The sequence below is a fragment of the Lepisosteus platostomus genome, chromosome 15, assembly GCF_059453375.1.
Source record: "Lepisosteus platostomus isolate fLepPlt1 chromosome 15, fLepPlt1.hap1, whole genome shotgun sequence".
Lineage (NCBI taxonomy): Eukaryota > Metazoa > Chordata > Actinopteri > Semionotiformes > Lepisosteidae > Lepisosteus > Lepisosteus platostomus.
In genome coordinates this window covers 7,580,218-7,596,445 of record NC_142625.1, presented here as the reverse complement: position 1 = coordinate 7,596,445, position 16,228 = coordinate 7,580,218, and the positions used below count along the sequence as shown (strand labels likewise).

At 51.4% G+C, this 16,228-nt stretch overlaps 3 non-coding genes and 1 pseudogene across 3 annotated transcripts; all 4 read left to right on the top strand.

Annotated features, from left to right (window-relative positions):
* Window positions 1–1,066: 1,066 nt before the first annotated feature.
* LOC148647914 (U2 spliceosomal RNA) lies at window positions 1,067–1,271 on the top strand (annotated as a pseudogene).
* Window positions 1,272–7,747: 6,476 nt separating this feature from the next.
* Window positions 7,748–7,935, top strand: LOC148647913 (U2 spliceosomal RNA). Its single transcript, XR_015926952.1, has one exon. It is a non-coding gene; the product is annotated as a U2 spliceosomal RNA (small nuclear RNA).
* Window positions 7,936–8,782: 847 nt separating this feature from the next.
* LOC148647912 (U2 spliceosomal RNA) lies at window positions 8,783–8,973 on the top strand. The gene has a single exon (XR_015927451.1). It is a non-coding gene; the product is annotated as a U2 spliceosomal RNA (small nuclear RNA).
* A 6,338-nt stretch (window positions 8,974–15,311) lies between these two features.
* On the top strand, window positions 15,312–15,501 carry LOC148647911 (U2 spliceosomal RNA). The gene has a single exon (XR_015927051.1). It is a non-coding gene; the product is annotated as a U2 spliceosomal RNA (small nuclear RNA).
* Window positions 15,502–16,228: the final 727 nt, after the last annotated feature.

The window sequence follows — 16,228 nt, the reverse complement described above, 5'->3', positions numbered from 1 at the left end:
TATCCGTTTGTGGTTTGCGAATACGATGAAGCACCTGGTAGTCTGGACGAATACAACGCCGAAGGCGCAAAAATTGCCCTGGCATTATAGACATGCGGTGGTGTGGTTACAGAAGCACCCAGGGTTCAGAAAGGGCTTGGGGGCTACGGACCACAAACAGATGTATAGGACTATCATGGAGAAGGGGGAACCTGCAGTGGTGGGGGTGTCGGAGGAGGAGTGGCGGCAGATCCAGCCGGTGGGTCTAGAAAACAGACTCAAGGACCTAAACTGGCGGGCTCTCTGGAACAGGTTGCCGGTGAGGGACACGCTCTACAGGCATGGGTTGTCCAGACAGGATAAGTGCCCGCAGCCTGGCTGTTCTGAGGTCGAAACCCTGCTTCACGTTTTCTGGGGCTGTGTTTTCGCCCAAAGGGTGTGGGGTCACAGTGCTGAATTATTACAGAAAGTCGCTGTTGATTTTGTTTTAAGCAGTCGGGTGGTGTTTCGGGGAGTAAAGGGGGTGAGAAAATGGAATAATGAATTTGTGTTATGGTATATAATTAGTTTGGTTAAATTTTATATATGGGTAGCGAGGAGGGAGGTGGTGGAGCATGGCAGTTGTGTTTCAGCCTTATCTGTATTTAGCAAAGGCAAAAATGAAGTTACTAGACGTGTTCGGTGGGACATCTTACGGTGGGGTTTTGCTGCGGCCAAAGAAAGATGGAAGGGATTAATTTCTTTGGGGTGTTAAATTGATTTCTGTATATGGGTTTGTTTTATAATAATATAAGGAATGTTGGGGATGGAGGAGGGATCTTTTTTGCATACAGGGCGGGATTATGGTAATGTAACGGTTTTGTGTTTATGGTTCTGATGTCTGTTTCTTTTGTGATTCTATTTTCGAAATGAACCAATATGAATACTGTTGTACTAACATTTTCATGACCGTTTGATTTGTGTTTCGGATTGTTGAGTGTAATAGTATAAGGGTTGTTGTTAGTGTTACAGAGGGAGGCTGGTTTAGGGTATGTTTGAATGTTGGGGAAGGGTGTGGTTGTCTTACTGTGCTGTGTTGAAGTTTGTTATGTTTGTAATAAAAAACATAAAAAAAAAAAAAAAAAAATAAAAAAAAAAAATCTGTTCTTATCAGTTTAATATCTGATACGTCCCCCATCGGGGGACCACATATTAAACGGATTTTTGGAACAGGGAGCTGGATCAGGAGCTTGCTCCGTCCTCTCCACGCATCGGCCCGGTATTGCAGCGCCTCCGGGAGCGGTGCACCACCTTCTCTCAGCGGTGAAAAGACAGACGTAGGTAGCTAGGTAGCTAGCTAGCTAGCGAGCGAGCGAGCAAGCAAGCGAAGTGGACTGGAGCTCCTTCTTCTCGGGTCTCGTCCCTCGTCCCCCATCTGTGTGTCTCTGTGTTCTGTCTCTCTCTCGCCCTCTCGGTTCCCGTGCTCCCTCTGTGCGCTTTCCCGCGTCTCGACTCTCTGGGCAAGCAGGCCGGCCCCCTTTTCGGCTCCCGTGCGTTTTCCCTCCAAAAAACTTAGGTTTTTCAGCCTTTTCCCAGGGAGGCAGGCGTGGCTTGCTTGCTTGCTTGCTTGCTTGCTTGCTTGCTTGCGTGCGTGTCCGTCCCCGTCCCTGCAGGCGGGCCCCTTTCGACAGCTGGGCGTTTTCCCTCCAAAAAACTTAGTATATCCACCTTTTCTTTCTTTTTTTTCGGCAGGCAGGCAGGCAGGCGTGTGTGCGCGCGCGTCCCCGTCCCTCCCTCCCTCCCGAGAGAGAGCTGCCCCTTGCCTCTGCCCGCAGGTGCTGGCGCTCGGCTTTGGCTTGCAGCCGGTTGGGCGCAGCTGCTGCCGGTGGGAGGGGCCTAAGCTAAGGAGGCCGGGCGGCTGGCGCCCCCTGCGGCTGCGGTCGTTGTCGGGCCGTTGACAGAAGATCAAAGAGCAGGGCCCCCGCCCGGGACTGGCAGGAAGGCAGGCGGGCAGGCAAGAGAGAGGGGGAGCAGAGTCCCGCGGCAGGCCTCTGGCTGCAGGGAGGCCGGCAGCTGCGCGGGTCCCGGGCTCCAGAGGAGTCGGCCTGCGCCACTGTGCGCCAGCGGAACGCCCGCGCGTCGGTCCGCGCCTTTGTGGGCATCGCTTCTCGGCCTTTTGGCTAAGATCAAGTGTGTGGCCTGACCGCAGCTTGCATCTTAGCCAGGAGAAAGGGAGAGACGGATCGCTTGTTTCGGGGAGACTCGAAGCCTTTTTTTGCGTGGCGGTTTTTTTCCGGCCATTTTTGACGATGGAGGGAGGAGCCTTTTCAAGGGAAGGAAGAGTGCGACATGCTGTGCGTTTTGTGTTACGAGACAACGGGGAGAAGACGGAGTTCACTTCAAGGGACAGTTTCGAGGACGAGGTGATGAGAGATGCCCTGCACCTGGAGCCTGAGGACGTGTTCTGCCTACAAGACTTCCCGGGTAAGAGGTGTTTTGACCTTTCGCTCAACTCAGAGAATATTGTCAGGGGCGTTTGGGCAGAGGTGAACAGAAGGAAAGAGGAAAAACCTTTCGTGGACTACTATGTGGAGCCCTTGTTTGCCAGGGAGTTAAGAACCTTGACAGTGGCAATGTTTAACCCCTATATGCCTGAAGAAAACATAGTCTGTTTTTTGAAGCGCTTCGTGGATATTCAGGGCATAGGGGTGAAGATAATAGACAGGAAAAACTATTGGACAGGGAAGTGGCGTTACAGGGTGCGTTTCAGAGCGAATGGGTCAGCACCGGACGGTCTTTTGCACCCGCCTGCATCATTTGAGATAGGCTCCAACAGGGGGTACTTGTTCTATTACGGACAGCCCTCGGTTTGCAGGAGATGTAGGAAGGAGGGACATCATGTGGTGGATTGCAGGGAGCGAATCTGCAGAAGATGTGAGGGGGTTGGTCACCTATCTTCAGAATGCAAGGAAGAGAGGAGGTGTAATCTGTGCGGAGGTGCAGGGCATATATTTAAAGACTGTGCTTTACGGAAAAGGACTTTTTCAGAAGTCGTTAGTGGAGTTGCAGGTGAAAGACCAGGTGCTGCAAATGAAGAGGAGAGACGAAGAGAGGTGGATGAAGGTGGGGAGGCTGACAATAGGGAGCCTGGAAAAAAGGGAAACCGAAGGTTTTCAAAAGATGGAAGCTTCTTAACGGTAGAAGAAGAGGAAACCGGAGAAGTGGTGAGAGGGGCAGAAGAAGGGGCGGAGCTCAATTTGCATATGCAAAGTGAGCCCACAGATGGAAGTTTTTCTGAAAAGGACAGCTTTTCAGAGGTTTCAGAGACGCCAGGACTAGACTTCTTGAAAGCAGCTGCGATGGAAGTGGGGCAGGAGGTGCAAAGTGTCCAGGAAGGGAGTTGGGGAGAGAGGATGGAGGAAGAGGAGGGGGAAGGGCCGTCGGTGTCAAAAAGATCCATAAAGAGGAAGGCACAAGGCTCAGATGCTCTAGTGGCCAAAAAGGCAGATAGAGGTACTGAGGATTTGTCACTGAGTGATACACCTGTCTCAGAGGTCCTGGTGGCAGTTTACACACCTGGAGAGGGTGAAGTCCATGATGAGGGACTTGTTCTGTCCCAGTCCGGAGATTGCTCAGTATTATCAGGAGCTTCTTGCATACCTGAAACGGATGAGGGTAACCAGGTACTTACCGGAGGTGGGGGTGTCCAGGCTGAGCAGAAGCTGAGGAGTGAGGAGGGCCTTTGGCTCGATTCGGACCTCCCCAGAGATTTCATCGACCTATGTAAATGGAACGAAAAGAATAGAGATGTTCATTGGCCAGCCGGGTTTGAAGAACAGGATCTGCAGAAGAAAGGGATTAAGTACAAGTGTGAGTACCTTGGTAAAGAAGTGAGGCGCATTCAAATATATGGAAGAACCCACTCAGAGATAGGTTCAAAAAAGTGCCTTTTCTCGGATTTAGTAAAGCAGTGGAGGAACAGTGCTGGGAAGGCAAAGGAAGCCTTTGCTTCAGGGGTGTACAGAAAGGAAGGAAGGTATGTGAAAAAGTTGGATGCCTCATCAGGTTTTTTAAAGAAGTGTGAATGGCAGAACGGGAATGTGAGGTTCCCGAACAAGGCGGGTGGAATCAAAAACGTACTCAGAAGATTTCCGGGAGTGAAGCTCGAGAACGAAGGAGCGGCTAGGAGAATCACAAGATTGACTGTGAGTGGTCATCAAGAATCGGAAGTGCGGGACGCTTACATAGCGGTGATGGCCATTATAGATAAATGGGAAGAGAAAATGTAAAATAATTATTTATGACCATAAAAGTCCTCACGTTAAACACCAGGGGGCTGAGGGACAAAGTGAAAAGGACAGCAGTCTTTCAGTCTTTGAGGATTTTTAATTTCGATGTCTGTCTTTTGCAGGAGGTTCATTTGAAAAATGATAATGATGTGGTTGGTTTTGCGCGTGAGTGGGATAGAGGTGATTCTAGGTGGAGTGTGGGTGGGGTTCACTCATCGGGTGTGGGTGTGTTGATTGGAAATCGGGATGTTTTAGTCGAAGGGAGTGTTGCAGTGGTACCGGGAAGAGTTTTAAGTGTTGATTTGTGCATTGGTGAGTGTAACTTTAGAATAGTGTGTGTCTATGCTCCTGCTGTAGGGTCAATGAGGGCAGATTTTTTTAAAGAACTGTTCCCTTTGTGTGCCACGAATAGGTTCCTGGTTATTGGTGGAGATTTTAATGTTGACCTCTTTAATAAGGAAGAGGCAGGGGCAAAGCAGCTGCGCACACTATTGACGCGCTTTAATTTAGTTGATAGTGCAGTGCGTTTCCGAGCAAAAGGGGTGGTACCTACCTGGAGAAACACAGCGGGTGTAGCGAAGCGCCTTGATTATGTTTTTGTATCCAGGGAGGTGGCAGTTGGTGGAGTGAACACTCATCCGGCCTGGCTTTCAGATCACGATATTGTAGAAGTGGATTTGAGCCTGGCAAGAGGAATGTATGGGAAGGGTGTATGGAGAATGAATGTTGAGGTGTTGGAAGAGAGAGAGTATGTAGATTGTATGAGTTTGTATTTGAACAGGTGGCGGGAAGAAAGGCGACAGCATGTTCCCACGGTGGAATGGTGGGAGCAGATCAAAAAGAAAATCAAAAAAGAAACGAGGTCATATTGTCGTGAGCGTCAGAAAAAGGTGAGGAGAGAGGGGAGGCTGCTCCAGGAAGAGCTGAATAAGCTCTACGCTCTCCTTAACGAAGGAGTGCAAGTGGACATGGCTGAGGTGGCAGCCTCAAAAAGGAAATTAAGGGCATATCACGAGGAGAGGGCAAAGAATTTTATTTTTAAGGCCCGAGTTGACTCATCCCTGCAGCAAGGGACCTGTGTTTCTTATCTTTTTAGACAGGTGAGAAAGCAACAGGTTAAAAGAAGGCTGGACGGGATACAAGTGGATGCGAGCACAGTAGTAGCAGATAAAGAAGGCATGTTGGAGGCAGTGTTTGGTTATTATCAGAATCTCTTTTCTGAAAAGGAGATGGGAAGGGAGACAGATTACGCCTCCCTGGATTGTATTGTCTCAAAGCTGCCAGAGGAGAGTAGGGCCCTCTTAGAAAGGCCGTTTACATTAGAAGAGCTCAGGGTGGCCTTAGCTGGCTCAAAAAATGGGAAGGTGCCTGGAATTGATGGTTTGCCAGCAGAATTTTACAGGACCTTCTGGGGTATATTGGGGCCGATCTTGCTTGAGGTAATGAAGGAGGTTTTTTGCAAGGACGTTTTGGGAAGATCGATGCGGGAGGGGGTTTTGACTCTGCTGTATAAAAAAGGCCAACCGACAGAGTTAGCGAATTGGAGGCCTTTAACTATGCTTTGCTCAGACTATAAACTGTTCGCAAAGGTGTTAGTTAATAGGATGAAAGGGGTGTTGGACAAAGTGATTGGGAAAGATCAGACGTGTGGGGTCCAGGGAAGGAAAATTACCTGGTCATTGCAGTTGGTTAGGGACATAATAGCGTGGTCCGAGCAGAGGAATATCCCCCTTGCACTGGTGAGCCTTGATTTGGAGAAGGCCTTTGATAGAGTGTCACATAAGTTTTTGTGGGCCGTGATGGAGAGGATGGGTTTTGGCTCACTTTTTATTAGGTGGCTAAAGACTCTGTATAAGCACGTAGGGAGTAGAGTGGTGGTGAATGGGTATCTTGGGAAATTGGTAGAACAGAAGGTGGGCGTGAGACAAGGTTGTCCTTTATCGCCTCTATTGTTTGTACTCTATTTGGAGCCCTTTGTTAGGATGGTTAACGCGAGCCCACGTGTAGAAGGAATAATGCTGCCTGGGAGTGGTGGGGGGAGGGTGAAGATGACTTTGTATGCTGACGATATCACTTTGATGGTAGAGTCGAAGGAAAGTTTGCAGGAGGCTCTGGGGATTTTCGACAGCTTCGCCCGGATATCTGGAGCAAAGTTAAATAGACAAAAAAGCAAAGTTAAATATTTTGGGTGTTGGAGGGACGAAAAGGGGAGTCTCTGCGACCTGAATTACTGCAGAGGTCCTTTGAAAGTTTTGGGGGTTTCTTTTAATGACCTAAGTACGATTCATAACAGCTGGCAAGAGGCATTGGAGGTGGTCAGGAAAAGGCTACTCCGATGGGGCGACAGAAGGCTTTCTTTCATCGAAAAGGTAATCATATTAAAAACAGACGTGTTACCCGCCCTCACGTATTTAGCAAATGTGTATCCTATGCCGGCTAGGTATAACAGGTATCTGGTCAGAGAAGTGTTTAGTTTTTTGTGGAATAAAAAATATGAATATGTAAAACGTGTCGATATGTTTAGATCCATAGAAAAGGGGGGTAGGTCAGTACCGAACATGCCGATCAAGTTAAATTGTTTATTTGTGTCTGGTTTGTGTAAAGCTTTGAAACAGCCTGTGTCTCATGATCATCAGTACTTTGTAAGGTTTTGGTTATCAAACAGCATGCGCAGACTCACCAACTGGAAGAACGACGTCCCTCACGGTGAAGATCTGCCCTGGCATTACAGGCACGCAGTGTCCTGGACAAGGAAACATCTGGAGGCGGTGGACGAGTTGGAGATGCTGGATCACAGGGCACTGTATTGCGCTATAACAGAAAGAGGAGAAGCCAGGGTTGTGGGGGGCGTCGTAAATGAGATCTGGGGAAGAGTGCAGCCCAAGGGTTTGCGTTTGGACTGTCTAGACCTCAATTGGTTAACGGTATGGAAGAGACTTCCAGTAAGATCCGTATTATATAAACATAAGTTGACTAAACAAGTTGGGTGCCCTCGAACTGGATGTTGTGGCGAGGAAAGCATCGAACATGTATTTTGGTTCTGTAATTTTGCGCAAAAAGTGTGGGAAAAGAGTAAAATTGTTTTGGAAGCTATAGATAGCACCTTTACGATAAACCTTGCAACAATAATGTTTGGTATAAGGAGGGGGGGGAGAACGAAAGAAATGAGTTTTTTGTTATGGTTTTTAATTAGCTTTGTGAAAATAGAACTGTGGGCTGCAAGAAATTTGTTGGTAAAGAAGGGAGTGACATGTGATGTGGGAGGGGTGTGGAACAAGGTATTGTGGGATGTCAGATGTATGGTGGCCAATGATAAAAGGAAGTTGAGTTTCCACGCTGTTAAAGAAAAGTGGAAAGTATTGGCTAATATCTAACAATTGATGGTCTTGTTTATTGTAATCCCATGTTTTGATTGGTTTATGTAGTGTTTTGTTTGAGTTAATTGTGTGTCTATATGTTTGATTTTGGTGATTGACGAAGTTTCTGTGAACTTGTTTGTTGTTACTTTTTGATAATAAAAAAAAAAAAAAAAAAATCTGTTCTTATCAGTTTAATATCTGATACGTCCCCCATCGGGGGACCACATATTAAACGGATTTTTGGAACAGGGAGCTGGATCAGGAGCTTGCTCCGTCCTCTCCACGCATCGGCCCGGTATTGCAGCGCCTCCGGGAGCGGTGCACCACCTTCTCTCAGCGGTGAAAAGACAGACGTAGGTAGCTAGGTAGCTAGCTAGCTAGCGAGCGAGCGAGCAAGCAAGCGAAGTGGACTGGAGCTCCTTCTTCTCGGGTCTCGTCCCTCGTCCCCCATCTGTGTGTCTCTGTGTTCTGTCTCTCTCTCGCCCTCTCGGTTCCCGTGCTCCCTCTGTGCGCTTTCCCGCGTCTCGACTCTCTGGGCAAGCAGGCCGGCCCCCTTTTCGGCTCCCGTGCGTTTTCCCTCCAAAAAACTTAGGTTTTTCAGCCTTTTCCCAGGGAGGCAGGCGTGGCTTGCTTGCTTGCTTGCTTGCTTGCTTGCTTGCTTGCGTGCGTGTCCGTCCCCGTCCCTGCAGGCGGGCCCCTTTCGACAGCTGGGCGTTTTCCCTCCAAAAAACTTAGTATATCCACCTTTTCTTTCTTTTTTTTCGGCAGGCAGGCAGGCAGGCGTGTGTGCGCGCGCGTCCCCGTCCCTCCCTCCCTCCCGAGAGAGAGCTGCCCCTTGCCTCTGCCCGCAGGTGCTGGCGCTCGGCTTTGGCTTGCAGCCGGTTGGGCGCAGCTGCTGCCGGTGGGAGGGGCCTAAGCTAAGGAGGCCGGGCGGCTGGCGCCCCCTGCGGCTGCGGTCGTTGTCGGGCCGTTGACAGAAGATCAAAGAGCAGGGCCCCCGCCCGGGACTGGCAGGAAGGCAGGCGGGCAGGCAAGAGAGAGGGGGAGCAGAGTCCCGCGGCAGGCCTCTGGCTGCAGGGAGGCCGGCAGCTGCGCGGGTCCCGGGCTCCAGAGGAGTCGGCCTGCGCCACTGTGCGCCAGCGGAACGCCCGCGCGTCGGTCCGCGCCTTTGTGGGCATCGCTTCTCGGCCTTTTGGCTAAGATCAAGTGTAGTATCTGTTCTTATCAGTTTAATATCTGATACGTCCCCCATCGGGGGACCACATATTAAACGGATTTTTGGAACAGGGAGCTGGATCAGGAGCTTGCTCCGTCCTCTCCACGCATCGGCCCGGTATTGCAGCGCCTCCGGGAGCGGTGCACCACCTTCTCTCAGCGGTGAAAAGACAGACGTAGGTAGCTAGGTAGCTAGCTAGCTAGCGAGCGAGCGAGCAAGCAAGCGAAGTGGACTGGAGCTCCTTCTTCTCGGGTCTCGTCCCTCGTCCCCCATCTGTGTGTCTCTGTGTTCTGTCTCTCTCTCGCCCTCTCGGTTCCCGTGCTCCCTCTGTGCGCTTTCCCGCGTCTCGACTCTCTGGGCAAGCAGGCCGGCCCCCTTTTCGGCTCCCGTGCGTTTTCCCTCCAAAAAACTTAGGTTTTTCAGCCTTTTCCCAGGGAGGCAGGCGTGGCTTGCTTGCTTGCTTGCTTGCTTGCTTGCTTGCTTGCGTGCGTGTCCGTCCCCGTCCCTGCAGGCGGGCCCCTTTCGACAGCTGGGCGTTTTCCCTCCAAAAAACTTAGTATATCCACCTTTTCTTTCTTTTTTTTCGGCAGGCAGGCAGGCAGGCGTGTGTGCGCGCGCGTCCCCGTCCCTCCCTCCCTCCCGAGAGAGAGCTGCCCCTTGCCTCTGCCCGCAGGTGCTGGCGCTCGGCTTTGGCTTGCAGCCGGTTGGGCGCAGCTGCTGCCGGTGGGAGGGGCCTAAGCTAAGGAGGCCGGGCGGCTGGCGCCCCCTGCGGCTGCGGTCGTTGTCGGGCCGTTGACAGAAGATCAAAGAGCAGGGCCCCCGCCCGGGACTGGCAGGAAGGCAGGCGGGCAGGCAAGAGAGAGGGGGAGCAGAGTCCCGCGGCAGGCCTCTGGCTGCAGGGAGGCCGGCAGCTGCGCGGGTCCCGGGCTCCAGAGGAGTCGGCCTGCGCCACTGTGCGCCAGCGGAACGCCCGCGCGTCGGTCCGCGCCTTTGTGGGCATCGCTTCTCGGCCTTTTGGCTCAGATCTGAAAAGTACGTGGCCTGACCGCGGCTTGACGACTGGGCTGGGGGACGAGAAGGGCGGCGGAGGAGCGGCTGGAGAGCGGAGCGGAGCGGTGCGGCCAAACTTACCTGGAGGACTGAAGTGCGGACAGACAGGAGGAGATCCCGGATCTTTTTTTGTTGGCAGAGAGAGAGAGCCGAGGAAGGAGCGGAGGAGCGTCGGGCCCTGGTCATCCTTGCGATGGCCTGGGCTATGGATCCTGCTGAAAAGCAGGGGAATGGGCCGAGTGTGAAGTGGACGATTCGGTTTGAGTGGAACCTGGAGAGAGAGATGCCGGGAAGAGAGGAATTTGTGGAGAAGGTTGTGATGAAGACCCTACAGGTAGGAACTTATGATGCTAAGTGTATACAGCAGAACCGACCAGGAAGATATTTCGACATGTCTTTGCGGGATGAAGCAACATACAAGAAGGTATCGGAGTTGTGTGTGGAAAAGGCGGAGAGGCAATGGCTGAGAGATTTTAAGTGTTTGGGATTGGCTACAGATGACACCAGGTCAATTATTGTGCACATGTATGATCCGTTTGTGGAGGAGGATGATGTCACGGCTTTTTTAGAAGCACATACCGAATCTGCGGGGAAACCAAAGAAAATTAACGGCAGGTTTGGTTATTGGACCGGGAGGTGGCAGTATAATGTTACGCTGAGGGCCAATCCGAATTATATAGGAGGGTTTTCACACCCCCCAGCCCTGTTTTCATTGGGTTCGAGTCGTGGGTACCTTTTCTACCGTGATCAGCCCCCTTTTTGTCGCCGCTGTTATGAAATTGGACATTTTGAAAAGGACTGTAAAGCAACAGAGTGCACAAGATGCCATGAAAGGGGACACATGAAAAAGAACTGTCGTATCAAATTGTGTTCTTTGTGTGGGGCTGATACCCACGGGTATAGGAGTTGTCTTTGGAGAGATCTGAGCTATGTTGCAGCGAAAAAGGGACTTCTGGAGAGTGCCATCGAGGCGGAGGACGAGGAGGAGGAGGAGGAGGAGTGGAGCGGGCAGCGCGTACGTTCCAAGGAGAGGAGGAGGAGACGTGGGAAGAATTTGCCTGCTGGAGGAGGGAAGGTAAAGGTTGCGGAGGAAGGCCGGGGGCCCCGAGAGAGCAGTGGTGGGGCGGGATCAGCAGGTGTTCGTCCAGCAGAGCAGCCGGAGGAGACAGTCCAGAGTCCTACGGAAACAGCGCAGGAAACAGCGCAGGAGGCGGCGCAGGAGGCAGCGCAGGGAGTGGAGCGGGAAGTGGTGCAGGAAACGGCGCAGGAAATGGCGCAGGAAACAGTGCAAGAAACGGAGCCGGAAAGCGGGCGAGAGGAGGAGAGCACAGGTGGAAAGGTGAACCCTAAGAGGCACCGAGGGGACAATGACGAACAAGTTTCGTCCGAAGGTAAGAAGGCCAAAATTAAAGCAGGTGCTGGGGTGGCAGAAGGAGGCGAGCGGAGTCAAGGAGAAGGAGAAGGCGGCCAGGAGGTCCTGGAGCATCGCCAGGAAGATCCGGGAGGATCGGAGGACATGGAGGGGTCTTTGCCGCCGGGGCAGCCGGTGCGGGCGACTGGGTCTTGCAACCCGTTCTCCGTAATGGCTGGTCTGCAGGGGGACGAGAGTCCATGTGCCTCATGCCTACCCGACACACCGGGCCGGGCAGAAGGAATGGATGTGGAGATGGAGGTAGGAGATTTCAACGAGAGGGGGTATGTGGAACCGGAGAGGGCGGCCAGTCTTATTGGGACGATCAGCCCCTCGACAGGGCTCTCAGAGGACGGGATGGACAGTGAGAGCTCTAGCGACATGCCATGACCCTCACTGTTGCAACTATCAATGTGAGAGGACTGAAAAATAAAGAAAAAAGGACAGCTGTCTTCGATGAGGTAAAGGCGCGGCGGTTTGATATTTGTGTATTGCAGGAAGTACATTTAGCTGGACACAAGGACGCAGATCAATTCCGGAAGGAGTGGAGTGGCGGAAGATCTTGGTGGAGCATAGGAGGAGTCCATTCCTCCGGAATAGGTATACTTTGTGGTACTAGAGATTTCATGCCACAGGATGTTAGATCAATAGTTCCTGGCAGATTGCTGGTAGTAGATGGGCGGTGGAGGGATGTGCCTTTAAGAGTGATTGGAGTGTATGCGCCTGCAGACAGGAGGATGCAAAGTGATTTTCTGAAAGACTTGGAACCCGCGCTTTTTACAAATAGAGGCGTGTTGTTAGTTGGGGATTTTAACACTGATCTGACGGACACACAAGGGGAAGGGAATGCTGCACTAGGGAAGATTATAAATGGGTTTAAGCTAAAAGACGGGTTTAAAGACCTAAACCATTACACTTGGGACAACAGCCGTGGAATACGAAGACGTTTGGATTATATTTTTCATAATCTAGTTTTGGACATAAGGGAAAAGGCAGTAGTACCCTTATGGTTTTCAGACCACGCCTGTTTGTTTGTGACTTTTAATGCTGGGAAAGCGGGCTTTCAGACGAGATATTGGAGGCTAAACCGAATGGTGCTAGAGGATAAGGAGTATCAGGCCAGTGTTATTCGCCTGCTCAAACACTTTGCGGAGATGCGGCAAAGGTTTGCGACGGCAACAGAGTGGTGGGAGACTTGTAAGCGAATAATTGCCAAGATCACTAAGACCTACTGCGCAGCGCGCCGACAGAGTGAGAGGGAAGAACTGACTGGCCTCCAAAGGGAGCTAGAGAGGCTTTACACTGAAGCTAACCAAGGGCGGGATTTTAATGTGGAAGCCGTCACTAGGGTGAAAGCTTTGCTCCGGGCAAAATGGCTGCGAAGAGCCAAGGAGTATCTGTTTCGGCTTAGAGGTACCCAGCTGGAGGGGGAAGAACAATGCTCATCTCAGTTTTTTAGCTCAGTGAGAACACAGCAGGAGGAAACCTGGATGGAGAAGCTGGTGAGTGGAAACGGGGATGTGGCGGAAAGCACTGACGAGATGTTGGAATGTGCTATGAACTATTACGGAGCTCTTTTTGCAGAAAAACAGGTGGATGGAGAAGTGCGGAGCAGGTTGATGGCCAGAGTGCAAAACAAGATCCAGGATGATGCTGGTTTGACGGCCCCCATAACAGCTGGGGAAATAAGAGAGGCCATGAGAGGCCTGCGTAAAGGTACTGCACCCGGTGTGGATGGCTTGCCTACCGATTTTTATGATGTTTTTTGGGAACAGGTGGAGCCCTTTCTACTACAGGTTTTTACCGAAATCTTAGAGATCGGGGAGTTGGGACCTTCCATGAAGACCGGGATCTTGGCCCTGATATATAAGAAGAAGGGGGAAAAGTCTGAGCTGGACAACTGGAGGCCTATCCAATTGTTATGCACGGACTATAAGATCCTCGCAAGAGTCTTGGTGAGGAGGCTAAGAGACATCATGCCGCACTTGGTAAGTGAAGATCAGACTTGTGCAGTGGCTGGGAGGAAGATCTCTTGGAATTTACAACTTGTGAGAGATGTGGTGGAGTGGGTGGACGACAGAAAGCTTCCTTTGATGCTAGTCAATCTCGACCAAAACAAGGCGTTTGACAGAGTCCATCATGCAGTCTTATGGGAGATTCTAGCAAAGATGGGAGTAAGCGCGAAGTTCATTGAGTGGATAAGAACACTGTACAGGTCGGTGGAGACAAGAGTGCGCATTAATGGTGCGGTAGGTGGAGGAATCCCCGTTTCCTGTGGTGTGCGACAGGGGTGCCCCCTGTCCCCTCTGCTTTATATTTTGTATTTGGAGCCTTTTTTGGACAGGATCCGGGAAGACCCAGGAGTGAGAGGCGTCATGGTGCCGGGAAGCAAAGGAAGGCAGGTGAAGGCCATTGCATACGCAGATGACATCACCCTGTTCTTGAGCTCAGAGGAGAGTCTGCACCGTGTACTCAGCATTGCTCAGGAATTTGAGGTCGGTACGGGGGCAAGGCTAAACAAGAGTAAGAGCACGATCAAGTACTGGGGTACCTGGAGAGAGAAAAAGGACGAGATTGGAGGGCTCTCAGTGTTGCAGTCCCCAGTCAAGATCCTCGGAGTCCAGTTCCACTCTGAAGGTGCCGCCCGGCTGAACTGGGAGGAGAAAATAAAGAAAGTGAACACAAAGCTGGGATTGTGGCAGCATAGGTCTCTGTCTTTTCTTGGGAAGGTATTGGTTTTGAAAGTTGAGGTAATGCCGCTGCTTTTCCACCTGGCAGTGGTTTATCCTATGCCGGCCAGGTTGCGGAAGGAACTAGTACGCACGGTTTTTGCTTTCATGTGGGGGCAAAAATATGAATACATCAGGCGCACAGATATGTACAGGTCAGTGGAGGAAGGAGGGAGGGGGGTCCCAGACTTACCTTTGAAGATTGACTGTGCTTTTGTCTCCAGCCTTTGTGAAGTCCTGCATGGCAATCCGGCGCATTTCTGCAAGTTTTTTGTTCATCTGTGGTTCGCCCCTGTAATGAAACACCTGGTACAGTGGACAAATACTACGCCAAAAGCAGAGCGACTACCGTGGCACTATCGGCACGCGGTGCATTGGCTGAGGAATCATCAGGCGGTAAAGGCAGGGTTAACTTCCCTTAGCCACCGGGCAATGTACAAGGAGCTGAGAGAGGACAACAGTGCAGCAGTGGTGGGAGTGTCCCGCGGAACCTGGACACGCATACAACCCAAGCCCTTGGACAACAGGATGTGTGATCTGAACTGGTTGTGTGTATGGGGTAGGCTGGCGGTGAGGGAGGTTCTGAATAAACATGGCTTATCCAGACAGAAAGAATGTCCCCGTTTGATGTGTACCAGGGAGGAAACAGTTAAACATGTTTTTTGGGAATGTGACTTTACACAGCAGGTGTGGAGGGAGTGCACAGGGTGGGTGCCATCTTTTTTTTCACAGGAACGGCTAAGCTACGAGATGGTGATAAAAGGTTTGGCCGGGGTAAAGAAGTGGAATGAGAAGTTTTTGGTGTGGTTGTTGATTAGTTTGGTGAAATTGTATGTGTGGCAAGACAGAAGTAATTTAGTGAAACATGGGGTGCAAGGGTCAGTGGGAGCTGTGGTATGGAGAGTGAGACATGACATTGGGAACCGGGTGAAGTGGGACATAAGGAAGTGGGGATTTTCTGCGGCAAAAGAAAGATGGAAAGATTTGTTTGTGTTAGGGGTTTAAAGTAGAAATAAGAAAGAGTAAATGTGGGGCTTAAATGGGTAGTTTGCATAAGGGGTGGAGCTATGGAAATGAGATGTATATCGGATAGCAGAGTGACGGGGGTGGGAAGTGATGAACAACTGTACCTAAGTATGAATGTGTCAAGACTTTGTGTTTGCTATGTAATTTTTTCTGTTAAATCTGGGAAAGTTTCTTTGTATAATGTGATGATTTGATTTTGTTAGTCTGTTACCCTAGGTTGTCTAACTGATGGTTTTTTGTTGTCGATTGTGATTCAGTGTATGACTTGTTATGATTTGTTTTAATAAAAAAAAAAAAAAAAAAAAAAAAATCTGTTCTTATCAGTTTAATATCTGATACGTCCCCCATCGGGGGACCACATATTAAACGGATTTTTGGAACAGGGAGCTGGATCAGGAGCTTGCTCCGTCCTCTCCACGCATCGGCCCGGTATTGCAGCGCCTCCGGGAGCGGTGCACCACCTTCTCTCAGCGGTGAAAAGACAGACGTAGGTAGCTAGGTAGCTAGCTAGCTAGCGAGCGAGCGAGCAAGCAAGCGAAGTGGACTGGAGCTCCTTCTTCTCGGGTCTCGTCCCTCGTCCCCCATCTGTGTGTCTCTGTGTTCTGTCTCTCTCTCGCCCTCTCGGTTCCCGTGCTCCCTCTGTGCGCTTTCCCGCGTCTCGACTCTCTGGGCAAGCAGGCCGGCCCCCTTTTCGGCTCCCGTGCGTTTTCCCTCCAAAAAACTTAGGTTTTTCAGCCTTTTCCCAGGGAGGCAGGCGTGGCTTGCTTGCTTGCTTGCTTGCTTGCTTGCTTGCTTGCGTGCGTGTCCGTCCCCGTCCCTGCAGGCGGGCCCCTTTCGACAGCTGGGCGTTTTCCCTCCAAAAAACTTAGTATATCCACCTTTTCTTTCTTTTTTTTCGGCAGGCAGGCAGGCAGGCGTGTGTGCGCGCGCGTCCCCGTCCCTCCCTCCCTCCCGAGAGAGAGCTGCCCCTTGCCTCTGCCCGCAGGTGCTGGCGCTCGGCTTTGGCTTGCAGCCGGTTGGGCGCAGCTGCTGCCGGTGGGAGGGGCCTAAGCTAAGGAGGCCGGGCGGCTGGCGCCCCCTGCGGCTGCGGTCGTTGTCGGGCCGTTGACAGAAGATCAAAGAGCAGGGCCCCCGCCCGGGACTGGCAGGAAGGCAGGCGGGCAGGCAAGAGAGAGGGGGAGCAGAGTCCC